Genomic DNA, 27329 nt, shown 5'->3' with positions numbered 1-27329 from the left:
GCAAATAGTCATTTGGTTTCTGACAGAATACAATGTGTGTTTAAGCATATCAAATGTGTTTGGAGTTAGTGAAGGAAGAATCTCAAGATGTTTGGGTTTGGTTTGGATACACATCCAAAATGTGCATGCTTAGCTGAAGCTCTTCAGTCTGCAGCAAGGTTTTTCTTGAGAAATGAGCAGTCCTGCTAAGCTTTTTCAGTGCCAGAGAGCCAGAAGTGCCAGAGCAGCCAGGCTGATTGGCAAAAAGGAGAAACTCACAGGCAGGGACAGAGGCTGGTTTGAACATGCAAGTGCCTTTTAAAACAAACAAACAAACAAACAAAAAAACTCTGTTTTCTGAAGTGCTTATGTAAAGATAATAGTTCAGCATCAATCTTCCTGCCTTCATGCAGGAGGGCTGGCTGAGAGCATTACCCACCTCCAAGCCATTGCCCTATGTTTCCCTGAGCAGGCTTGGCCCTCCTGTGCCCTGAGGTTCCTCTGGGTCTTTGAGCTTTGGTGGCAACACTGACATTTCCTTTTTGGAGTAATATGTGAAAATCCTTACAAGTGCCTTTCTCCACTGTTTCTCCTCTTTCAGGTGTGTGTTGGGTGGGGGTGGGGGGGAATGAAACGTCGAATTTTCTGGAGTTTCCCAATCCTGTCCACTTCAGGGTCTGCTTTAGTGGTGGCTTTATAGCCACCATAGCCATGGTGAAACCCAGGGGTGTGAAACTGATATACTGACAAATTTCCATGCTATGTTTGTTGTGTGTGGGTTTTTTTGTTTGTTTGTTTTTTCCTGCTGGAAGTAAATCCATTTGTGCTTTGCTGCTCCTAACTGCTTTTTCCAAGGAAGACTTTGAAATAAGGAGAGTCTTTACTTCTACATACTGCACTGGAATTGTCCAAATTGTGCTTTATTTTGTTGTCAGTGATGTACCACGTAGCTTAAGCCCTGTTTTCATGCAAAATACCAACATTTTCCCACTCTGGAGATACCATAGATATCTCATAGGAGATGTTACCTCACACACATTATGTTGATGAGATGTTTGAACTACTTTGACTGAGATAAAACTGACTAACTGGGGCAACTGACATACCTTGACTGGTAGATTATGGATAACATTGACTGTGTGCTTTTACTGAATTTGTCATTTAAAGAGCTAGAATGTGTCTGACATTTCAGAAAGTTGCCATGGAACTCTGTCGCAGTAGTTCAAACCTGACCTATAGAAGTTTTGCTCTTCTGAGCATTTCTTTCTTAAACAGAAACCACTGAATTAATTTTACTTAATAGCTAAGCAAAAGGAGAATATAAGCAGGTAAATACATTTCTAACTCTTTGCGTCATGGATTAACCTGAGCAAATTAAAGACAGAATTACATTATCTTTTCTGTTTGAAAAGGACCATAAAAAGTATTGTTCTGAAGACAGCTGTCATCTTTTATTGGCCTGGGTGCGTGTGTGTGTTTTTTGTTTGTTTTTTAAGGGAAGGAGTAGAAGTCATCCTTGGCAAGGTCTCCTTTTCTAAGAATCTCTGATTATGAATGTTGTGCTTTAGCTATCCTCTGTCTTCAGTTCTGTGCCAGGATTTATCAGGATGGAAGATGTTCTCGGTGGTGGTGCACTTTTTGCCACTAGCAATGATTTTCCCTAATAGGGCAAGTTTATAAGACTCATTACCAAGAAGGGAATAACGGGAAAGGAAGTTTCAGTGCAATTTTTGTTTTCCTTTTTAAAAAGGAGACGGAGGCAAAGGATGGAGTTAATATAAAATCCTGCTCTCCAGTTAGCTAAAAGATGACCTGCAGTTTTTGGAATTACGGTATGTTCAAAGATATGTCACTGAAATAATGTAATGCCACAGACATTAGGCCATAATGACCTAAAAAAGTATGTGTTTAGTAGTTTGCAGCTGGAGTCAAGGAAGGAGCAAAACCGCTTGAAGTGAGCCAGACCCACACATTCTGAAAACCATTATTACATTTAGAGCACTGGCTAGGAAAAATATTCATAGCTAGCAGTTTGTCTTTGGTTTAGATTAAATGTCACATGATTAGCAGCTTGCAATGGTGTGAGAAGAGCTTTTAGAGAGGTTTTCTGAATTTTTATGTAGCTATCAACTGTGATCTGAAAGATTACAACTGTGGTCCCAATTCCAACTGTGGTCTGGAATTTCAGAGGATGGAGCTCTCATTTTTCTTAGGCAAAGAGAAGGAACTTATGAGAAATGGGAGTAGATAAGGACCACCCAGATCAGGTAGAGGACTTTCTGAGTTTCTTGAAGCCCTTTCTGATCACAGAAGCTCTAAACAAGCAAGATATCTAAGTATGTTCTCAATAGAACACTGAGTAAGGGAATAATTTGTTAGGAGATTAACTTTTAAGAGTCTAATAACACCTTACTACTATATCGTTAATCTTGCCTGTGCACCCACTAACCTAGAGTCCAAAAACCAGCAAGAAGAGGTAAAGTCACTGTTGATACAGACCTAAATTTCATACTGACTGCCTTATAGGTCTACAGAATTTGTACATAAGAATATATTGGTTGTTTTTCATCTAAATGACAAATGATGATAGTCATCAATCTTTGAAGCATCCCGTAGAACAGTACCAGCAGGTACTTTAAAAAATGAGTAATGATTTTATCAGCATGGGAGAAGCAGCACAATCCTAAAACCGTTCTTCAAAAGGAGTTTTAAATGCCTGTTCTAACACATCAGGCAGACAAATTCTGCAGGTAAACTGGCCAACTTCCCATGTGTGCAGTTCTACAAATACAGCAAGCAAAATACCATAATACTCAATATAAATATTCATTGAAATGCAGAAACAAAACACATCTGCACCAGTAGTGATAATTATTCCCCTCTTTTTTCTACATAAACATCCAGATACATACTTATGTATTAACAAAATTTGTATTAGAAGTTAATCCTATCAATATGTACTGTTAGCCTGGATTATGCTGGATTTGTTATCTATTGGATAAAATATTACCTCATGTAACTTGGCCTGGTTACCAACTCTCTTGGCAGTCCTCACCTAAGGTAATTAGGCAGGCTAGGTACTGATCTGATTTCACTTTTGCAACAAGGACTATCTCTTTCCTCCTATGAAAATGCTAAAATGGGGAAAGGACTTGGCTCTTTACTGTTTGTTTTTAAAGTTTCTATTGTAATCCTTGTCATCTTTGCACTAGAGATTAATGCCTTTACCATACTTTTTGGTAAAATGTTTTCTCCAAAGTGAAAGAAGCATGGATATATTTATTTATTTATTTATTAAAAGTGGTGTTAATATGACTAGAAAATGTTCACTTTGATCTCTTTTTCTGCAATGTTGGTGCTGTGGTGTTGGGTGTTCTTGTACAGAAAGTGTTTTTTTTCTGCAGTAGCCTGGTCTCCTTATGTTAAGCAATTCCTTGGATAGTTTGCTCCAGAACATCTTTGGTTAATAAGAAAACAAAATATAAGGCTTGTGATAATTGATAGGTCATTAGCAGGACTCTAGTACATCAGATAAGGCAATTAATGATTTCACATTTCCTAAAAAGTATGGCTGTGTTGGGCTGAGTCAGTTCAAGATGTAGGATGTGCTCTTCTGTGACATAGTTTGAATGACTGGGATTCACCTGGTTGCATTTCTTTTCTGTAATACTTACTTTGACTTTGCAATAAATTTTATTTATTTTTAATCTTTAACTGGTAGCTGAATTCTTATGTTATTAAGAATTGGCATTTTAGTCACTCAGAATTTTTGTATACCAGAGCTGTCATCTGATCAACATATGTAAGGAAGAAATGAGAGAATTAAGTGAGCTTTGTCATTGGAAAGGTATTTCACTTTTTCACTGTATATGTATTAGAAATGTTAATTATGATTTGAACATCATGGAGTCAACCTTAGGAACAATTCTTTTGGAATAATTTCTTTCCTTTTCAAATTTGAAAAAAAAAATAGTAATTTCGGCTGATTGCGAACAGCTACTTGTAATTTCTTACCTGATATGGTATAAAAGCTCAAGACATAATAAACACAGTTACATATCATAACCTAGATATTCAGGACTCTAATATTAGCACAAGAGACCTTTGCTTTGCTTCAGATATGGGCATATTGAAGTGTTAAATCTTTGAGATAGTCTTTGATAAAAGAACTGTCTTTTTTATTTTGAGGCATGGGTGCATGAAACTGAACTGTGAAAGACGTTTTTGATGAAGAGTTTGTCTTGTAATAGTATTAATAAGAAAAGTCACTTTTAATGAAGTGATGAACTAAGTCAGGAGTAAGGTCTTATTAGGGTCAGTAGGTTTACTGGTATTAACTTTGTGTAGCTAAGGTGCCATCACAGACACTTCAGTCTTGCCTTATGCAGAGGGACCCCAACAGTGCTTACTTCCACTGACATAAACTGTGGTGGAAATGCAGCCTCTTTTCTCTACTTCTGAAGTAAATGATGAGTAGCAGGATCTTAGGTTACTTCAGGATTTTTTTCACTCTTTTTGTGTTGTTCCTATTTGCAACTGGAACTTTAAAACACTGCTGGTGACTGGACTTGAACTTCAGTCTCCCAAAGGAGAAGTCAGAATCGGTGGTCTCTAGCAGGTCCCTGTCAAGTAAGGAGCTGAATGTTCCTTGCTGTTCTCTCTCTCTAGTCCTTCTTTCTTCTCTAGATAAATGTTCCTTAATGTTTCATGCTGGTTTGGATCAACTGTTTTGTTTTCTTTTTAATATTGAATAAAACACCTATTGTAAAATTTCCTACTGATTTGTAGTCTAATATTAGATTTTTGGAAAACACAAATAATACACCACCAAATTCCTGACAGTGAATCAAGGGAAGACAGAGGAGATAACATCCTAGTGCAATGAAGAGAGGGGAGTTTTAATGGTATTGTTGTTGAAAAGCAGGTGTATTTTTAACCTCTCTCCAACCTTTAGGGTAAGAGCATGCTTGATCTAGCAAGGATTCCAGTACTGTCGTGATATATGGCACTGAAGGTTTTATCAGTTGCTCAGAACCTCAATTAAAGACACTCAGGTGTTCTGTGAAGCAGTGGACAAAATATTTTATTCAAATATTAATTAGATTTTGCCCAAAACTATAATGGGTTGCTACTCATAATGTGAAGAGATTCTTTGGGTATAGAATAATAGTACCATGCTTCATTACTGGAGCTACTTTAGATGTGTATCAGAGTAAATGTTGCATCTGTTATGCATGAAGGTTGAGGACTAAGCAAGTGAAACTCATAACATGCAATGGAAAAGCCAGTCCTAATGGCACAAAAAGATGTAAAGAGGAAGTGTAGACTATGTCAGCACATGACTGAAGGAGTTAATTGCAGCACTTAAGTGAGCCGATAGCATCTCAAAATAGTCTTGAAAGTGTTGGAGGAAGAATAGCATTAATACAACCAATTCAGAGATGGGATCACATCCTCTGCTGATGTAAGCCAACATCCATAGAGTTGCCAGAGTTCAACCTGATTTGTGAGGTGACTTCAGAAGCTACTGGAGAGAACTGTTTAAAGTATATCATAGCTGGATCCCACTGATTTATGTCTAGACTTGTGGCAAAGCTCCCTCATGATTTGATATTGAAGGCACAGCTATTACATAAATAATGACTTATATTTATAAATACCTTACTCCTGAGGGAATACTTTCAAATTACTTGGAACATCCTAAAGAAATATATAACTGAAAGGTAGCAGAATCTGTCCTACACTTATGAAATCTGAAATACAGTTCAAAAGGTGAAACTCGATTTTGATATCATTTTATCTGTTAAGCATGTTGTGTGGAATGTAATGTAATACATTTTCATTCACCTTAAATGATGCATATGAAGTCATTTGTGCTATGTTGAAGGCATGAAGCTTCCTAGTGCAGCGAATGGAAAAGGCAGAAGGGAGTGCAGGCAGGAGTAAGGTGTTGATGTTACTAAATATGTCTCAAGATCTGTCAGGTCCAGACAAGTCACTGGGAAATCTGGAGGTAATGCTTTTTGGCTGGTGATTAAGGTTAATTCAACTGACAGACAGAAGTATAAATACTGATTCTTAACTCTTCATGGAGTTAAAATGTATTTACTGTACTCACAATTTAATCAGAGAGAAAAATAGTATGAATATAGAGTAAAGTACTGTCCTTTTCATAAAAGTAATTTTCTAACAGCCACTCTTGGGCAATCCCAGTTTAATGTCCTTGTGCTGAAGCATGGCATTATCACTGGCCCGTTGCATCAGTACCTGGCTGCTTTGTCCCTCTTTTCCTGGAAATGAGGAAGGTGTATCACAGTCAACTCTTTCCCAGACTCCTTCTCGGGCAGTACAGCTGTGTACTGCACAAGGGTGAGCCAAAAATGCTCAGTCTCAGCCTATGACAGAAGAGCTATAGCTCTGAATCTTTATAATCTTCATTAAGATAACTCCTTCATTTTTTAATCAAGCACTTCATAAGAATTTCGTTTAGCCTGTGAATATGTTTAAAAAAAAAAAAAAAAAAAAAAAAACATAAAAAATTGAAAATTCTCTGAAGTGCAGACATTTCTAATTTGCAATAGAAAAATCTCCTTCGTCCTTTTTGCCTCCACAAACTGAATTCCTGAAATTTCACCTTTATTACTCAGTGCTTTAGGCAGTGATTATTCACAGTAACTTCGCTTTTTTCTTTCCATCACCCAGACCTATTGTTACAGATTTGTTGGAGCACTGTTGACACTGTTTAATCCACACTATATACTTGCAGGAAGGTAGCAGAAAAGTTCACAAGCTGTCTTTAAAAGATTGTCACTCACAGGAAAAAAATTGTCAGTCTTTATAGCAATTAGTGACAATAGAGGCATGCACCTGTGCTGAGGAACTTTGACTCAAAGAAGCTGATCTAAAAACCTTTAAGCACTATGGATTCCCAGTCTTAGATTTGAAGAACTGACAGAATTGACCTGTTCACCTCTGAACTGGTGACCTACAGGTGGGAAGAAGTATTGTTAGAGGCATGTAAGCAGAGCGTAAGGCTGTGTTGTTTTGATGTTTAAGCTATCCATTTCATCTTGGTGCAAAGAATAACAAAGAGGAGGTCTGGCTGATGAAAGGTAAAACTGCACTTAACTCAGCTAGAAAGTTAACTTTTGCAAATATTTTTACAATCTACATGGCAGAGATGTGTTAGTTCATTTGTACTTAAAAACCGAAGTCAAGGATTTTCAGACTCTAAGTGTCCTTAACTATATGTGCATTCGGCAGCATGTCTATGTTGTTGTGTTGTGTTGTTTTGTTTTGTTTTTTACTGTAACGGATTCACTTTAAAAATTAGTGATGAAGAGCAGTTTGGCATTGACTTCAGTCATGGGAGTTTCAAGACATAGTATTGTTCAAGAAGCTTGATTCTTGCAATTCCCCAGTTCTTTCACCAGGGGAGGAAATACCTTGTAGACTGTGGTAGCAGGGCACAGAGTGGGATGATGCCAAGGAAACCACACAGCAGTGAAGCACACCATAAAACAGTTCATGGTAGGAGCTGTGTTGCTCATCGGGGAACTAATGACAGCCAAAGGCCAATGAAGTCAGAAGCCATCTTCTGACAGGAGCTGGGAGCAGCCAGCTGCTGCAATACGGCATGTCCATGCTGGATGTGAGTATTAGTCCAGAAGGCACAAAAGGAGAGGTGCAAACAGTGCGGTGTTGCCAGAGGATAAGGTAAGAACCGTAACTATTTTTCTCAAGTGTTTGGGACTGTCAGAAATCTCTTAAGTGGTCTCTGTTGCAAGATTTAAAGTTGGGTGAGAGGAAAGAGGGAAAAGGAGGTGTATGATAAAGGGAGACTATAAAACAATCAGGTAAATGTGAAGTCATTTTGTAAATGCTATTTAGCATGTTATGGTTACTATTTGAACATTTAAAGAGACTAAATGCTGTTTAATGTTTTCAGTAATATATCCTTCAAAAAGGAGCAGAGGTATCCTCTCCTGATGCCCTCTACTATCACGACCTTCTGTTCCAAATAGAAGGTGCATTTCCATAAGTTATCTTCTCTGTTGTAAGTAGAGAAACCATGTACACTTAACATCAACAAGGATCAGTCAAAACAGTTATCCATAATGTTTGCTTTTACACCTAGGGAGAAAAACATGATGAACATGGCTCAATTGCTTAATGAAGTACTTAGATGCTTACTTAAGACTGATTGATGTTCATATAAGAAATGCATGAAGGAGAGACCTTATCTGAAGTAGTTTTGAAGTGCTGGAGTGTCCAATCATTGCTTCACACCTACTCTTACTTACACAATGCTTCTTAGAAATAGCAAGTTAGATGTCCTAAGCATGAAAGAAGAATATCTAATAATAAAGAAGAAAAAAAAAAAATCCTGTTTAGAATATGCTTTCAGTATCCAGTATCTTTCAGAACTCTAAGCCCTCAGCATCTTGCATAAAATATGCAGCAAGGGAGCCCATGTATTTCTAGGTGAAAAATCACTGGAAGGGATAGAAGGTCCACAAATGGCTATGTGTATTAGTGAGTGAAAATAAATTTGTGTGTTAGCTATCAAATCCCAAACTGAGTTAAAATGGCACAAAAGTGCAGCACCTGTCTTCCCCCAAATTTACCAAGTTTTATAGGATATACAAGAAAAAGTCACATGAAACTGGAGTAGCTCATTTCAAAATCATTTTAATAATGACTGATCCATTTGAATTTAAGCAGATGAAGGATAAGCTGAAGCAGGGATAAACTGAAAAGGCCATGTGCTGAGTCCCTTCATTATCTACGTGACTAGAAACTACTGCACTTTATCATCTGCTGTCTCTTTTTGCTATCTCCCTCTTTAATTTTCCTAAATGGCTGGTGCACTGCTGTTGAGATAAGGTATTTAATAAGGGAAAGGATTTAGATGTTCCTACAAGACCAGTCTAGGCTCCTTTTTTTTAAATGTCATCTTGATTTGTGCTTTTTTCTTCTCTAAGTAATAGGCATAGGGATTATGAAATGAATCTGGAAGCTGAATTCCACTAACAAAATCCTTGTATCCACTGGTAACATAAATAACAATTGGTTCATGGTATAATAATCCCAGATAGTAACCACTAAGAGAAGACACAAATTGAACCTCATCTTAGGTGGATTACTTTTAAAATACAAATGTCAGAAGCCATGGGACATATATTTCATTTTGAAATAAAGTCATCTGATTTAACTTAAGGCTTTAAAAAAAAAAATGTGAAAGGAAAAAGTTCAAAGGAAAACATGCTTTAATGCAAAGAATTACCTGTAAGGGATAATACCTACTATTTCCAGGTCTTAAAACCCATCCTGTAGCAATGCAGTTGACCTAATCAATTATTGCAGTTCAGTTTCTATTCTGAGAGTGTATTTTAAGGAATTAGTCCTATTAATAAACCATATTCGGGCATCTTTACAAGTGCTGAGCAGCACCTTCTTCCAAATGAGTTGTGCACATGGTTAGAGGATACTCCTGCAAGAGGTGGCCTGCAGCATTAACATCACCAGTCTTTGGAGCTCACCAGTAATGTGTGGACCAGAGCAGAGCTAGTTTGAAGTAAGACCCTCAGACTGAGCACACCATTAACATTGGGTCATCTGCATCAGCTCCTTCGATCTGCAGGTCTGCCCTGATTGTACAGCACAACCTGAAAATGAGGACATAGCTTAAAGGTGGCAGGAGACACTGAGCCATTACTGCAAAGTGTTTACATTCAAAATAGCACATGTAGTTTTAACTCTAGCCCCTATGTTTGTGTCTCACGTTAGTCTTCAACATCATGATTGCGTACTGAGCTGGTTGGCGTGAGGCATGATTCCTTGCCTCAGTCAGTGCATTGAGCTGATATTTTCCATGGGGAAGGAGACAAATTCATTATTGCATTATCCATTTCAGGAGACACTTAAAATTCACATAAGTTTCTTGCTATATAATGTTTTTTTCTATATCTTCTTGCTTCACTAATGGTGAGGAGCATTTTGGCATTATCAGCCTCCATGTATGTCTATGGGATGTGCCAATGGACCTGGGCCAACCCGGAGCCATAGCATAGCAGGCTGGGCTGTTGCAAGCCAATTTCCATGAGGATTCTCACTGCACATCTGCACTGCGCAGTGCTAATGCTATGAATAAGGGAGCCCAGGACAAGCTGCCACTGGGCTGCCTGGTGCTGTCCTGTGCAGGAGGCTGCAGAAGTAGCCTACCTGTGTTCATCATGCTGATCCTGGGCTAACTGGCCTGGCATGGTGTTTTCTGGTTCCTCCTGACCTACTGGGTCTCTGCATGGTGCTGTGTTCAGTCTGATTTTGCTCTCCCTCTGTTCTGACCCACTCGGTATCTATAACCTGCGAATAAAAGCTTCAAAAGCTTGCCCAGATGACCAGCACCAAGTGAAGCTGTGCACAGCAGGAGTATTTAAATAGTCATGTGTACACTTGAAACTCCAGAAGTTGAATCTTGTGATAAATACTTGAACTTTTCTGGTGTGAAGCATAAGCCCATAAGAGAATTACTTGTTGCATATACATGGCAGATGGTAATGGCCAGGGAAGGTATGATCCCTGAATGAAGCCAGGAAGGCTGAGGGAGTTGGTGATAGGCAGAGAATTATTTTCCAGGACACTAGTACAATCTCAGATCACATAATATAGCAGCAACATGGTGGCTGATTTTTCAGAATCCTTGGCTGAGGGCAGAAGAGTTGCCCCACAACAGGTTTTATTTCTTCCTGACATCTTTAAATTAACAGTTTAATTTAAATTAATTTTTAAAAATTAATTTTTATTAATTAAAGCAATTTAAATTAACAGTTTCAGATACTGTTTTGCTATAGAAACAGCTCTACTAGCATGTGAGAAAGCATAAACTTGCAGCAGCCTCCTCTGGAAAATCTCTGCTATCTTTCCTTAGCTATAGGAAGGAAATTAATGGATGCAACTGCTAATTCCTACATATTATAATGGAAACTTAATTTTTATTTAAACTACACTTTAAGGGCCTCCTGCTTGCAGATAATATCTGATTCATTAAGGAAGTGTGAACAGGGAGCTAATTTCAGAGACTTGACCTGAAGGAAGGAAAAAAGTCCAGCCCTGGAAACTTAAAAGTTGAGTGTTACAAGCAGATGCCATTGATGTTTTAATGTCATTTCATGAGATTCATGTTATAAAACAATGTTGTTCTCACTACAGCGTCTTGAGGACTTTCGTTGCTGTGTCCTGATTCAGTGTCCTTTATGTCATACGTGATCTACCCCTCACAAGTCTTTTGGGAAGTACCTGTTTGAAGGATGCAAGCCATTCCTGCAGAAGCACTAAATGTCTGCAAACTTGTGCACAGTGTTACATGAGCTTATCCTTACTTCAGGAGCAGGACAGGGGGACCTAACTGTTATTATATCTATATATTGTAGTGGAATTCTCGTTTGCTTCACTAAATTGTAGTCCCCTCAGTGCTATCTGCTCCTGTAGCCTGTTACCTGGGAAGCAAGAAGAGTGCAGCCTGAGTAATGTCATGGGTAATGCTGAGACAGAGTAACGGGATCCTGCAGCCAGCTGAGGACAGAGCTGGGCAAACAGTCCAGGTCCTTTCCTTGTTCGTTGGACCATGCTGACTCTTGTACTTCCCATGTTGATTTTTTTCTTTATACAATACAAAATAATTTAATATTACCTCTTCACCTAAGGAATATTGGGTTTATGTTGTAGTTCGTGCTATGTTAATGGAATAACTAAAGAACTTTGAGTTTTACAGAGTGGAGACCTTTAGCTAGGGTTAATTGTAATAAGGTAAAATGCTAGGAACCAGGTTTTTCTCAAGAGTTTTTGATCAGAACTCGGTGTTTTAGATGTTAGATACTAAAAGGCTGCTCAGCTACCAGTGCTTCTACAAGTAGAGCAGATGTGTAAATAAAAAAACTTTTTAACAGGTAGTCTACTATTCACAAACAAGTTCTACTGAAAAATACACAGGAGAGGTGGACCAAATTGTTGACTGAAATTGCTACTTATTGTGTTAGTTTGTGAGAAGTCATCACAGGCAATGAACCTCCATCTTAGCTTTAATGACTGTTTTGAGGCAAGTATCAAAAGACAACTCTGGAAGCAAGCACTGACATAGATCTCATTTATACTCGCCTTGGAGCTGCAAGATGTGAGTGCTCTGAGGATAGCAAAGAAAGGAAAGCAGAAGAAAAGAGGGGAAGGTAAAACACTTGTTTGTTAGAAGAAACTAAATAAGTATGGAAGATCACCTAGCCAAATCTTGTGGTTCTAGTATAATACCACAAATAAGAAGCTCTGAGCATTCAAAAGCCTCCTTTGTTGTAATTCTACACCGTGTGCTGAATTGTCATTTCTGTGGGTGAGAGCTCTTAGAGTCATCATACCATGATCTATTTCACATCTTTACCTTCAATATATGATGTATTTTGGGGGTATCTTTGCTTTTTATCACCCTGTGATGATAGAGATAATGCTGGCAGAATACATATGAGTTAACACAAGCTGTGCTCTCAATCTCTCCGGAAATTCCAGTCACTTGCAGCTTCTGCTGCAAAACAGTGGTGGAATCAGCCAAATAACAACATGCAGGGCTGAATGTCTTTAAAACAGTTTCACCTTCTGTTGAATCAATAAACAAAGAAAAAGTAAGTATGCTTATAATTTTTCTCATTGCTGTTAATTCTAGGACAATGTTAAGTTGTATATAAATAGGTAGAATAAATTTTCAGTGAAAGAGCAGAAAAAGTCTATGTGACGAAAATATTATAGTTCAAATTTGCTTTGAAAGTGTACATAGTTAAAGAAAACCAAGTGTAACATAAGTGTTTGAATCAGAGACTTGTGCTAGATTCTCTGAGGATGTATGCTGTCTTCATGCTATTTGAAACAGTGAAGCTGGGACAATTTATACTAGCGGAGCTTCAGCTTTTCTTTTGAAGTTTTAAGTATTCCTCTGTAACTACCAAGAAAAATAAAGCATTAGAATGCTTCTTGTTATTAAAGTTGTTGCGTGGTAACTTTGGAAGTGCATCTCAAAAGAAGGCAGCAAGATAATGTGTAACGGGATAGCTTTAGAGCTTTCAAAACGAATACTGTATTTTGCTTGTGTTAGTGAATTGCAGTTGCAGTGTCAGCCACTGTGACCTTTTCTAGCTATAGTAATTAGTATAAAGACTAAGTAGGAAATAAAGAGGGGACATGATCAGTCTTGTTTACTCGGTTAACCAAAAGCTGAAGGTCACACACAAAAGGGGTAAATAACAGGGTGATTAAAACTGGGTAGGCCTGGCTTTGGTTATTTGTTTAAATCTTCTGCTTTCAGGAGTCTTCTCATAAAAGTATATGAAATCCTAAAAACCTGAATAACTTACCCTAGAAGTACTACAGAATAACAGTCCCTTTTTCCAGACAAGTAACTTACTATACTAATGGAGAACAGAGAACAAGGGTTAAGGTGGAGTTGTTCTAATGTTCTGAGTGAATCCTGGAAGTATTAACATTTGTTTCTTTGGTTACATGACAGGCTACATCAAATCCTGCATGTTTTCTTGAATCTGTTTTGTGACTACTCTTGAAAAACACAATATTAATCTTTCTTTAAACTACTTATCCATAAAGTTAGAATAAATTCATCGAGGGGGATTCCTGGGGATAAGCTAAGGTTTGTAAGCCACTCTTTTTCTATATCACCAATATTTTTAGAAAGCTGTTCTCAGGGGGATTTGGCTGCAAAATGCTGCTTGTTCTGAGAGCTTTAGTTTCCTAGCATTTGTTAGCATGCGAATTTTCAGAATGCACTGCAAAGTCAGACAAGGGCAATTGTTCTTCAACTGTTGCTATTATCTTACCTGAGATTTCCCATTATGAAACTCTTTTAATTGTTGGAGGCTTATGTTGAAGACTTATATTAGTGCCTGATTAGATATGTCAAGTTTCATCTTCCAATGTATTTTGTGCCAGATTCAGATTTGAATACTTAAAGTATTAGAAGTTAATGTATGGTACAATTGAAAGACTTGTTGTGTAATTACACTTTTCATTTTGAGTTTGTTACCCTAACAAGTACAGTAGGGCACGAAGGAAAGGTTCTAATATTAGAGGATTTACTATATGATGTCATGTGCTGCATCCCTCCCAGAAGAATTCATGTTAATTGTCACACAGGCTTGCCAAAATCATGAGCAGTGTGCAGTAATGAAATCCTAATAGCAGACAGCTGGCTTTAAAGGCACATACTCAATGGCTTTAAAACTTCGCAAAGAAAAACATCTCCCCTGCAAGGACAGCTCAGGGAACCCACGCTTGTCCCATGTGAACAACGGAAGGGAAGGGGTGCCCGGCAGCTCTGCTGAGCCGTGAGGTCTCTGCACATTCTTCATGTGGCAGGAAAGGGGCAGCGTGCACATCTCTCTCCCAGTTTCTCCCAATGCTTGGCTGAGCCAGAGCCAAATGTCTGTCCCTGTCAAACTGCGTCACGGATTTCTAATTATCCCTTACCTTCAGCGCCCTCGCAGATCTTCTATTTTCCCAGGCTCCAACCCTGGGAACACCATTTTTTGATGCATGTTTATTTATTTATTTATAATTGGGTCATTTCCATGTGGCTTTGACCTCTCCAGTTAGCTTCAAAACCCATGTTGTGTGTGGAGGAGTCAATTTTCTACCTCATGGCAGACATATCCATTCCCTCTATTTCTTAGAGTGGGGAACTCTAAGGAAGTTCCCTACTCCAAGTGTCCTCCTCTGTAAGAAATGCACTTGTGGATCTTAGTGAAATTCATGAGTGCAGCTTTCTGCTAGTCAGATTGTTCAGGTTCGTAGTTGAGTCATGGACAAAGAAGTGGGGCTGAGACCTTTATTCTGGGATTCATTTCCACTCCATGCCTCTACCACCACCCTCTGCCTCACCCCCAAAAAACAAAGAGGACAGCTTCCAATTTTCAGGTCAATATTTGTTCTCAGGTTGTCATTCTGAATTCCCTTTGCATGATCCAAAACAATGCAGCATCCCATTTCGTCCACTGGTGTGTTCAGACTGTAGGAGGATGAATTGCAGGCAGGTGTATTCAGTGTCTGAGCATCATTTCATAGATCATCCACCACATACAGACAAATAACTGACTTCTCACCACCTGGGTATCGATGGAGACTATCAGATGACAATCTTTATTAGCATCTATAAGCAACAGTCCAGAATACACTTTGTGAAGATCCTTGTCTATTTTCTGCTTCTTGCACTTCTCATCTATTGATGTTTTTTGATTGCACCGTGTAGAACTCTAAAACCTTGCACTGTCAACCCCCTGACATGAGCTGTCCACCCAAGACGAGTGACAGCTGTCACTGAAGGGTGAAGATTAAGTGGAAAGGCATCTCGGTGTGTATATACACCAGCTGCATACTTCTCCAGAAACAGAACAAAGCTGTGGCAGAAGAATCTTCTGTTACAGTAGGCCATATGAGTCTTCTGTCTCAACACTCACAAATGAAGGGTGCAAATGGGCCCTGTTAGTGTGGTGGGGATCTGTTGAGGCTGTTTTGCCATGGGGAGAAGTATGCTGCTGAAATCATGGGTGGGTGGTATTGGATAGAAGAGGCTGTCTGGGAATGAACAAGATTTCACTAGGTCCGTTAAAATTTTTGGAGAGCTATAGATAGATGTTTGGGAATAACTGAGGATCTTTTTTCAAATTTCTTAGAAGTAGGTGAGTATACTGCAGCATTTGTATTGGACAAACACATCTCGTCTACACCTTGCATCCTAGGGAAGCTTCAGCTTTATGCATTGATATTTAGAACCTATTGGCTGTCTTTTGTTTTAGAAGCTGGGAAGTACGTCAGCTTTGAGTGATACAATGCTATGCTATTGTTTCCAGCCAGCGATGGCTTCAGAATTTTATGCTCTTTAACAAGGTAGACCATCACAGTTCTGGTTTTCATCAAGACAGTATGGTACACGCTTAATGTAATACAATGCTAAATCAGCTGAGCTGGACTTTTCTGTTACATCTTTCTCTCTACAATAAATAGTACTGCAGACCTGCCGTGTTGGGCTTAGCTATGCACATTTTCATATTTCACATTTTTCCTTTGTCATACTGATAAATGCTTAATGAAACAATATTTGAGCAGGGAACACAGAAAACATTTAAATGAAAATGAAATCACTTTTAAAGAGAGATACCCTGAAGAAAATAATAAAGCAGCCACTTCATTGCCACAGGTTCTAGGCAATGTGTGTAAACTGAAGTCAACATTAGACCCTCTTCTGCAATCTGTGGAGGAAGAGAGTGGTGAGATTGTGCTGATTTTTTTTAAACACGAAACCACTGTAATAACTAAGAACAGTATCCTAAAAGAATGAACATGTGTGTGAATAAAGGGACTGATTTTCAGGGAAGTGCATGATAATAGAATAGAAATGAAGAATGTAGTTCATTCAGCAGTGGAGCTTAGCAGCCAACAAGTGGATAGAGAGTGTAGAAAGGTGACTGCTTAACAGAATTAAGCTCTTTTTTCCCTTGTTTTGCTATCTATAGAGATAGATATAGATGTTAGGATGAAACTTGTATTTCCTGTGAAAGCTCAAAACAAACGTGGAAGTTGGATGGGAGGGATGGGATCTGGTCCTTGAACTCCTGCAGAATTTTCATTAATTGTGTGCTGCCAATGCTGCTTTCCTCCACTGGGTGCATGCTGTATGACAAACTAGCAATAATAGAGATGATTTTTTTTTTTTCTTAAAGAGAAGTGAGACCAACCACAGTATCCAGTTTATAGTACCTGTGGAAAGAGGAAATTACAAAAATGAAATATAGGAAATTTAAGCAATGACAGTACACCAGTACTTTTCCTAGTATTTTTGCCTTCAAATTAAATAATGCTTTGCACTATTTAATGTGAAGGATATCTTTTCTGCTTCCATAGCTGCTCTTTAGTATCTTTGTATCTGTATAATTAGTGGTACTTTTGGTAAATGGGTGAATACTCTGACTGTACTGTGATTCTATATCTAATGGTTGTGGGTTTACAAGCCAAAGCAGGGGCTGGGCAAATGAAACAAGCAATTACTTGGAGATGTGAATGGTGGAGAAGTCTCAGCTCTCCACCAGTCCCTGACGTGCAATATCCAGCTGTCTGTCCATCTTCAGCCTTTAGATGATGGCAAATACAGGAACCCAGCTCCATGTGCTGGAGTCCAAACAATACCCTGCCTGTGCTGCACATGAAAGGCTAAGTCCATCTCATTTTTTAGGCCTTCAGAATAACTGAATGTGGGTAAATTCAAAGCCTTTTTTCTGTACACTTCCCACCTAGCTGACCGTGTGTTCAGTCATGTATTTATGCAGAGTAATTTTGTGACTTTTTCTTTGATCAGGTAGAAAGGTTGTCCTCATTGAAATGCCTAATGTTATGGAACAACCTTGCCACATGAGTTCAGACATTAGTCTGAATCTCTTCTTCATTGTGGGCTGCAGCATGTCCTTTTTCCTTAATAAGCCAAACATCGCCACCTAGAATTGAAGGAGTGTTTCTAATCGCCCTGCTGTTAGGAACTGGTGTAATGAGAGGGAACAGAAATGACCTCTGGAGTTCTGTGCAGCCTGATGAGCTTTCATGAGGCTTTCAAATGCCATGAGTTCCACACAAATGACTATAAATAATTGCCTAGGTTGGCCTGACCTCGGGTTGTCTGAGAAGATGATCTGATAATGGCACAAGTGACTCTGATTCTGTTCTGAAGCTGAGATCCCGTTTAGGATTATACTTATTTGAACTCTCTGTAATTTAAGAAGAAAGCTTTCTGCATGTTCCAGTACTGGAAACACATTCTGAACACAGAGGTCACTGATGTGGCAGTTGAAATCATCATGAAATAAGTCACTTGGCATATAAGTTTAAAAAATAAAAATAAAACTGAAAACTTGCCTTCTGCTTGACAGTGAAATTTTCTTTCCCTGGTCTCTCAGCCCTGCTCAGGGTTGCCATGATTCATATCCCATCCTCTGTTCTGCAGACTATGTAACAGGCAGATAGTTCTTTGCAGGGCCATCGACGTGGAGCTCTGAACATTTTGCAGTACGCATCAATCTGAGAGCAGCTTGCAGACAAGCAGGCTGGGTACCACATCTTCGCTGTCACGCATCCCTGCCTACTTTCCCTATCACTGGCAAGTGGTGAGTGGTAGTCTCCAAGAATTATTATCCCATTTCATAAAATGTGGTCAAGAAAGAAGACGCTACTAATCAAAACAGCCTTTATCATAAACTTGCTAAGTCACTCCTTCCTTTTTTTTTTCCTGATAAATTATGAGCAAAGCTAACCATCTTTTTCTTACACTACTGTCTTGCAGAATGCATAGCACTAAGAATAGTCCCATTACTTGCTGCCAGTCCACCCCAAAGTGCTCAGAACCCTCTGGATTTCTTCAGACGTGATCTTGGTCTATAATAATGAAAGCAAAACAAAATCTTCTGCTTGACCTGTTACAACACTTATAGTCCCAACCAGAATTATGTGAAGTCTGTATTTTAATGAAGCTGTCAGAATTTCTTAGTTAAGATACACTTTAAAATAAATAAATAAAACTGTTTTCAAGGGAGACAGAAAATAGCATTAAAAGAATTGGCACTAGTTTCTCAGCACAGCCATGCCTGTTACTTGGTGTACTATTGCTGCATTTTTTTCAGGTTTTACAGCAAATAATAATGTCTAGATTGCTGCAGAATGCAACAGCTTAGATAATGTGGTGAGTGTTCTACTGGGAGGGGTGCAAACCACTTCAAAATGGGAACTGGTGCTGCCAGGGAAGGTATTTGCTGTTGCTGATGGTTGTACGTGTGGCAGAAAAAGTTTGGGAACTCCCTGGCTTGGAATAAGTAACTCCCTGCAGGTAGATGGTCTGCACAGATTAACTGTGGCCTTATTAGGCCAGGCTGTTACTGTACTGTTCGGTTACTGGTACCAGTAACAAAAAAAAATCTTTAAACCCCATACAGGATGAGAAGAAATCTCCAGAGAAGTGTATGAATTATTTATATATCTTATTTCTTCTCAAGTATCTGTAAAAAATAACTTGATATTACTGTTTTGAGGAATCTCTGAAGAAGTTCATGAAATCTTTAATTCTTCAACACCAGTGCCTTTTCTGAAAGACTGAGCTTGGTATGCCGAAGTCAGAGCTCGGCTTATCCTGTCTCTCCTTAGCCAAGAGGAATCCATTCAGGGATGAAATGATGTATTTGGGGAAGCCTTAGGGCTGATTTCATGTTGGCTGTAGTAGTAATATGAATCATAAGTAAATCAGTTTGCAGTATCATAAACAGAACCATTTGGGAGGGATGCAGATTTAACTTGGAAGGCTGTGGGGACACCAGGGTGTTTATAGGTCTGGGAAGGGTGACAGACAGGAAAAGGGCATTCCACAGCCCAAATTTCAGCTCTTTTTTACTGTATGTTGTTAGCAGTAACTTGTAATCTATTAGCTAAGATTTTCAAAATACCAGTATGATTTAGTCATGACTTCCACTGAGGTGTAATGGACAATAAGATTGAATACCATGTATTTAGAAAAAAAAAAAAAAATATTTTCAGTCATTACTGAAGCATGCTATAGTATATTTGTGTGAGGATAAAGAAAAGACAGGTGAGATCTACTGTGTGGGTAGGCGAGCTTCCAAGAGCATTAACGTTTTATTTTAAGAGATGAATAAAAGCCTCAAAATTGCTTTAGACTTGGCAGGTAAGGATTGTTATGCTTCATCTTGCCTCTTGGCCAGAAAGCTCAGTAAGTGGGAGCTTGCCAGATACGGCAGTCTTCCCCACTACCTGAATTTAATTTAAACCATTCTGTGCAGCCCTGATTTTAATCCTTTCATTTTGGTTTTGAGTTACCGCATATATGGCACAATGGAAATATTTTTTCAAACTTAAATTAGAAACATATTCTAGGAGACAAAAAAAAAAAAAAAAGTGCCTGTCTTCTGTGCAGAATGACACATCTTTAGCTGTTGGATGAGGTATAACCATAGTAACTTTTTACTTGAAAAGTTTGATTATCAGTAGAGAAACGTGGATTTTCTGCGTTGTGTGTTTTTTCCTTCTCATCACCCTGGCAGGTTGTACACAGCACAAAAACTTTCTTCAGAATGGCCAAACTCTGTGAAAGATAACAAAAAAAAATAAATAAAAATAAAATAAACGTTTCTAAAATAGCTTGAGATTGAAGTGTGATGTGTCAAATGTAAAAATCGGTGTGGCATTCTTAGTTCTTTGACAGGTGATTACAGATGTCAGAATACTGCTGCTCTGGCCAAATTGTCCAGGAAGAAACATAACACAAACACCTTCTACACTTCATATCTGAAATACTGGTGGTTTGATGTTGTGCATGTGTGTGTTTTTGTTTAATTCTACTTAGAGGTTTTTTTTATTCTCCATAAAAGATGGCAACACTGTCACCTCCAAGACTGTGTTTCAATGATATGCTGACTACTTTTGCTCTAAACAGAGAACAGAACAGGACGTATAAATGCTCCATAAAGATGGAGTCGAGTAACAGTAGTGGAAAAAGGATGAGTTGCACGTTGATCTTGAGTTTTGCAGTACAGGCTGGCCTTGTTCCTTCCACAAGGAAAATAGTAGGCCTTGAAGATAGAAAAGAAAGATTTTCTGCAATGTTTTCATAAGGCTTGGAGTATCAGACCTTCATGGAACGACTACAGCACATGTGTGGAAAGCATAGTGCAAACCTTCATTCCAGGAGGTGTTATTAGTGGTTCGTTGTCAAACAAAGGATGTGTTGGGTGGCCTATCACAGAGAACCTGGGCATGGTGCTTTTTGACACATTCGTCAAAAACACAATTGGAAAATTAGAGTAGGGGTTATGAAGGTGACAGTTATGAACTGGAATTTAAAAAAAAGGGGGGGGGATTTTGGTCAAGAGGGACAAGTGTGAGGTACTGTCACAGGACAGGAGTAACCTGCTGCATAACCAATGGTCAGTGGCTGATCTAACATCGGTTATTGCGATTCCTTCTTCCTTATGTTGCACTAAAAGCATTTAATACATTTACCCATGAAATAATCATTTTATTCAAGTAGCATTGGAAAGCACCAGGCCTAATGCGTCCTAGTCTGGGCACTGCATCTCAGAGCAACTGAACACCAACAAGGAGAGTTCAGCATGGAGCACTGAAAATACACTGAGGTCTAAAAAATCTCTCAGGGTCTAAGTCACTGAGATGATGCTTGATGACTTCTTATAAATGATTACGAAAATTTGATTAAAATACCAAATTTTTTGAAGAAGGGTTTTAGCCTTTTAAACAGCCAATTTTTTCAGTAAATCAGGCATGTATCAATATAATTTCTGCACATGCTTCCTGTGCTTGCAAGTTGGCAGCAGAACAGGAAAAAGAATAGAAAGGAATAGTTGATATACAGTTGCAATTAAAGGAATGTGAAGACTTTGTTCTTCAAAAGACCATTTAGGGTCTACTTCTGAAGACAAAAATGCCCGTACATCATGTCTGTGTGGACATAGCATGATGATGTATTGGGACTGGGACTACTGGAACGTAACCTTTAGTTAATCAGTTTGGTTATCTAGATGCCAAACTATTTGTTAATATGATTGTCTCACCAGGCTGTTGTCTGAAATCTGCCTTTTTCAGAAAAAATATAAGCAGCGTTTGATAGAGCTTTAGAAAGATCACTTTGAAAAGTGTCTCAATTAATTATTACTGTAAATTGTTGATGAAATAGGCATCATTTATGGACTGGTTTGGTAAATGAAATTCACTTATTAGGTAATCTTACTAGTGCTGATTCGGGGTAGGGGGTGCAATTATGTTAACGAGATCACTGGAAAAACTGCTTACTTCTGCTGTGCTTAGAAAACTGTGAAGTTAACTGTAGCTTCCCTGAGTGCTGGTGTGTGGAGAAGGTCACTCTGTCATCCTTTGGTGTTGGCCAGGAGTCACAGCTGACATGATTGTTTCAAGACCAGGTGGATTGAAAGAGAGGAAGGGACAGGCAGGGTATCACCACTGAGGAAAGCTTATCTGCGACATGCTAGCTACCCTGGCAAAGTGTAAAAAGGCCAATTAGCTCTCTGCTTGTCCTTCCCTTCCTGTTGTTCCCTGCCCAGATGTGAGCCACTCACAACTTTTTCCTAAGGCTTTGAGCAACAAGTTGCTTAAACTAAGGACTGGCAGGAAATCATTTAATAAACTGGGGGTAGGGAGAAGTTTCCTGTCCTACTTACTCCCTAAATAATTCCTAAGTTAAGAAGAGAAGACAGTTCAGCAGGCCAAGCCACTAGCCCCACTATCCTTATCTGTGTTCCTCTGACAGTGAAGGTCCAGCCAAGCTGACCACATCCCTGTGGATTTGGCCTTCATTCCAACAGGGACGCCAAAAAACTTCAAATGCATTTTAAAAGCATGTTGGGGTTTAAGTACCAGGTTAGCATAAAGGGCGTGCTTTCAAGGCCACAGCTATGTGATCAGCTCTGTGTAGGTGGGCTGGATTGGAACCTCAGGACCCTCGTGGGATCCTTACCGACATTTAATGATGAATCAATCTGTGTGAAGCCTATTTTGCAATGCATGTAAAGAGCACAACTGGGATTGATTAGGTATTTGTCTTGTCTTATACCATACAGTATTAACACTTTACCACCTTGGTCTGTAAGTAAAAGGGCTTTATTACTTTTAATCCTAAAGAAGCTAAGAAAAGGTGAAGATGTTCATTTTGTGTGTGAGAATGGTGCAGGCCTGTGTTACACCTAAGGCAGTGCAAATCCCTATAACCTCTTCCTGCCTGGTGGGCAGCTGCTCTTCACCTCCCAGCCCCGCACTTGTTGCTCACAGGAAGGCTGCAAGGAGTTTCCTGCACCCAGTCATGCTAGGGTAGAGGGGAACAAGTTCATATAAGGCTAGATCCTGCTCTAAAGGTCCACCACTATCAGATACCTAAAATGCATAAGGCATTACATAAATCCTACTTACACTTTTGATGTGGATATCTCCTGAATATTTCTTGTCTTATTCTCCATCCCAGTAAATGTGAAAAACACTTGTGTGTTTGCTACAGAATGCATGCACTTGTTTAAAGTAGTGTAAAAATTATCATTTGAGTGTATGAATAATAGGCTTGTAAATTCTGTAATAAGCACATGGCAAGTTCAGAGATTTAATACTTTAACAATCCTACTTAAGAGCTGCACTGAAAGTGTAGCATATTGAAAATAACACAAATTGAAAACTGCAACAGTTTTGTAGTGTGCCTGATAAGTTCTGTCAGATTCAATAAAGAATGTTTTCTAAGTAGCTGCCATATTTAAAGCACTATTGACTACATCTGTGCTACAAATGAAAAAAAAAAAAATAAGCCTTGCTGTGCTTCCAAGTATACAAATACTATTATTCAACACCTGAAGACAAATTATTTACTAAAGACATGACATTTGTTTTCAGAAAGATGTGTGTATTTATTTCTCAAGCAGACATCGTCAGCACAGCTGAAAAACCTCCTGGAAAGCACAACGCTGCAGAAGGGTCCTGAGGAAGGTTACAACAATGTTCTGCGAGATGTGGGATCTGGTGGGCTGCCTGCTTCCAGTGACCTGGGGACCCTGTCAGGTACAGCAATGAGTTCAGTTTTATCAAGGTCTATAGCAAACTTCAGGTAAACAGATTAAAATCCTGGATTAGAAGCTTTTGTCCATACTGGGAGTTAACTTTTCTGTGTTGTAGTGGGCAGCACAGAAAACTTTAGTTCTGGTTTAATTTTCTAATTGTCGCTTAATGTTGAAATATTGCAAATTTTCTTCTACACTTGAAAAAAAAGTTTAATATGCCAGGGATGTAGCATATATCTTTGCACCATGCTTGCACTCTACTTTTTAGGACAGTTGTCATCAGCCTAGTCTCATCCTCTTTCTAGCTGTAAATCTAAATGCACTGTAATTTTATTGTCATGGTCTTACATGCCTACACTTCTATTCAGCAGAATTAGCCACAAGTTTAAAAGTCCCCAAAGACATGATATTCACCTTTCTTCAATGTAACACTCTACTGCATTTTTATTATTTTTACTTTTAATTTTCATCTGCAGCCCCAAGAGCTAAACCCCCTCACCTTTTAAGTGAAATAGTTGAGAATTTGTAATGTAAAAGTTGTGGTCTCCTGTGCCTGCAGGAGGTCAGACTTTCTCAGAAGTACTAGAAATTGCTAAAACGTAGAAAAATTGAGTTTAGTAAAGTTCTGTCTGGTGTTCTTTAGTAAGACCGGAACTGTTAGGCAATATGTGCAGGATTAAGCTGGCTGTAGGAGAGTTCAGTTTCAAAAGAGGCTATAGGGTACAGCTGTGTGCTAATTGATCATTCGTTAAAAGCCAATTCCAGTTTCACTGTTCTGACTGTGCTCACAGGAGCTACAGGAGAAACAAATGGGAGAATGCATTTTTAAAAGCAGATATCTGCAACCTGACATTGGGAGTACAGATGGTTACACATGCTGGACAGTTTTGTTTGGTATTATGTTTTGCTTATAATTGCTTTGAAAGTGAGTTAAGGAAAAGTTCTTTTGTTTCTGGTATTTTTTTCACAGATCATAATTTCTGCATAGTTTTAGCTTTTTCTCCCTGTAATGCCATAGGCTTATAGTCACCTCTCAGCTCAATCTGACAGGCTGAAATCAATGCGAAATTAAAATCTGCTAGTTAAAGGGAAAAGCATCTCGAAAATCAAAATGTATCAGTTCAAGTGAAATCCTTCTGAGCCTGTTTCTGTTACCTTACTTTCATACACTGCCTTGAATATTCTGTTTGGAAGTCCTTTGTGATTTACCTGAAGTCATTCCAGTAAATTTTCTCCCTAGTTCTTTTTCATTGCTGCACTACTTAAGTATGGGAAGGCTTGTTTGGTTGTTTGTTTTGTTCCTTCAGTGCTCTGCCTGGAATTTTAAAGCAAAAGAAAACTTATGTATATGTGCAAATGATAGAAACCTCAATTTCAGACAGCAAAAGTTTGAGTGGATATTTCAGCAAAGGCATAATTATTAGTAGTCATAAGGATGTATCAGTCTGCCAATAATTGGGCTGGGGTGCAAGTTCTCAGGCAGGCACATTGAATCGTCTGACCTGAGCTTTTGTATCCAGATCTAAGTTGTCGATTGTCTCTCATGACACTGTCAAAATACGTTTACTCTGAATATGCATAACCTGTTTTCTTTCACCACACTTTCCATATTTTTTCCTGAACTGTGCTCTTGTAGGCTGTTCTGTTCTCCATATAAACGCAGTTGGTCTGTCTCCCCCCTTAGCCTCCAAGGATTTGGTCTGTGAGGGGGAAGTGTTTAAAAATAATTCCAGTTACGGTAGAACAGCCTGTATCCTTTCTATAGAGTAGCTGATATCAGACTTCTGAGTTCACAAAGTAGTCAACAAAAGATCCATAAAAGCATCTAAGGATTCTGAAGGACGAAGACTTTTTTTTCGTCTTCCCTTTAAAGGGAAAATGGGACTTTCCAAGCAGGAGTAGACTTTCAGACTTTCTGGAAGCCTGAATGACACATACCCCTTTTTAGAAGAAGAAAAAGAAGAAAAACTACCCAACTTATTGAAAGCTTTCCCTTGGAGAATACAGACAGCTCTTCTGCAATACCTAGTAAAAATATAGATGGAATATTAAGGGGTCCTGAATATGAGTGGAGCTAAAGAGAGAAATCTCTCCTATTTTTTTTGACTTGGTGTGAGAGAGATACACATGCATGCCAGCTCCTAGGAGGTGGGTGAGAGATGTATTTTGCTCACTCGATCACAGTAAAGCTGGGGGAGGTGAAGAGATGCAACACAAGGCTGCAGATGGAAAACTAGACCAGGGAGTATGCGCCTCCAGGGAAAAGCCAGTGACTGCCTGTGGCTACCAAATAACTTCCCAGTGTGGGAGGGCTTAAAGCAGGGGCCAAATTAGGAGATGCAAAATAGAGAGTGAAGAGGAGTTGGGGGTACAGGAGGGAATCAGCTAAAACGGAGAGAGGGGTAAGTAACAGCTCCATGACTTGCTCCCCTCCCAGTACCAGCAGCACGCTGAGGCATTACTGCCACCCAGCAAGGAGACAGCAGGAGGATGGGTGTCCCACTCAAAGTCACCTTGCATGATTCTCACTGCAGCAGAAGGGATTTAAAGCTAGCATCTGAAGCACATGGATAAAAAAAAAAAAAAAAAAAAAAAAAGAGGCCAAATGGTAGAGCAGAACACTGCCTTAGGCCTTGATTTGGTAGCCTTTGAAATTTCAAGGCAGAAATTCTGCTAGGAACTAGAGAAAAGCATAAGCATAGAGTACATGCTCAGCGTTTCATGGCTGGTCACCGTGTTCAGCAGCACCAGAGGCAGGAGTCACAACAAATGTTTGTATTTTAAAATGTTCATTTACTGCTGTGGTGCTATCAAGAGTTAGACATGCTCCAGTAAGGCAGGTTTTTCTCAATCCAATGTTTCATGAACTTTTTAAAAAAAAATCTTTAAAAGGGGTTTTGGAGACTTTAGCACTAATTTGAAAACAGCATTGGACTATTCATAAAAGTAATGATATTTTTAATCCATGCACATATAACTGGAAACCCATTTGTTAAGCTTTCTCACTCTCTACTATCTATCAAAGTCAGAACTTCTTATAAAGTGGTATCTGTTAGGAACAATATTTTTACACTCCCCAAATTTGTTGTGTTACTTCTGACAGGCTAAATGTTGAAATCATTTCCTTTACATACAAATTTAAATTTCTCTTTTTTTCTGGCATATAAGATTAAATGATGAAAATAATACACACTTTTCTTCTCAGTATTAGCTACATTCAGAGCGCCATGCAAAACCTTTCTCACTATTACGAGCATATTATTTCCTCTGTTGAATGCTAGTAGGTAGTGCCTTCACTTTGTTTATAGAGTGTAGGTTCTTTGGGAAGCCCATGCAGAAATGTCTCACTGGGCTCCTTGTCCTGTTCCTCAGATGCTGTTATCTCTCTGGAGACGGCCTCTCTTCAGGTCGTCTTCGCTGCTCCGCTGATGCAACTCTCACTGTTTCACTGATGCCCCCTTCTGCCCTCCTTGCCTCATATCAGGGGAAAATCTTAGTTCATGGCTACGTAGAAACTGCATGGCCTATGATGTTCAGTCTGGGTTTGAGTACTGCTGGTACACCCTGGGACAGGTGCATCCCGATGGTTAGTGGAGGAGTTGCATGCGGAAGCAATTAGCACTTTCTGCAAGGTCCTTATGAAGGCCCTGGAAACACTCCAAAGGTAAATCCGTTAGGAGT

The 27329-nt window shown here is 39.0% G+C and overlaps 1 long non-coding RNA gene across 3 annotated transcripts in view; it reads left to right on the top strand.

Annotated features, from left to right (window-relative positions):
• The window catches only part of LOC106019814 (uncharacterized), a 60979-nt gene that overhangs the window by 5752 nt on the left and 27898 nt on the right, over positions 1-27329 (top strand). For all 3 annotated transcript variants that reach the window (XR_011811410.1, XR_002406057.4, XR_011811411.1), the window contains exon 2: positions 23514-23649. This is a non-coding gene — a long non-coding RNA (uncharacterized lncRNA). The remainder of the gene's footprint in view (positions 1-23513; positions 23650-27329) is intronic.

The sequence above is a fragment of the Anas platyrhynchos genome, chromosome 9, assembly GCF_047663525.1.
Source record: "Anas platyrhynchos isolate ZD024472 breed Pekin duck chromosome 9, IASCAAS_PekinDuck_T2T, whole genome shotgun sequence".
Lineage (NCBI taxonomy): Eukaryota > Metazoa > Chordata > Aves > Anseriformes > Anatidae > Anas > Anas platyrhynchos.
Note: the sequence above shows the minus strand (reverse complement) of the source record. Positions and strands in the feature narration are given on the sequence as shown.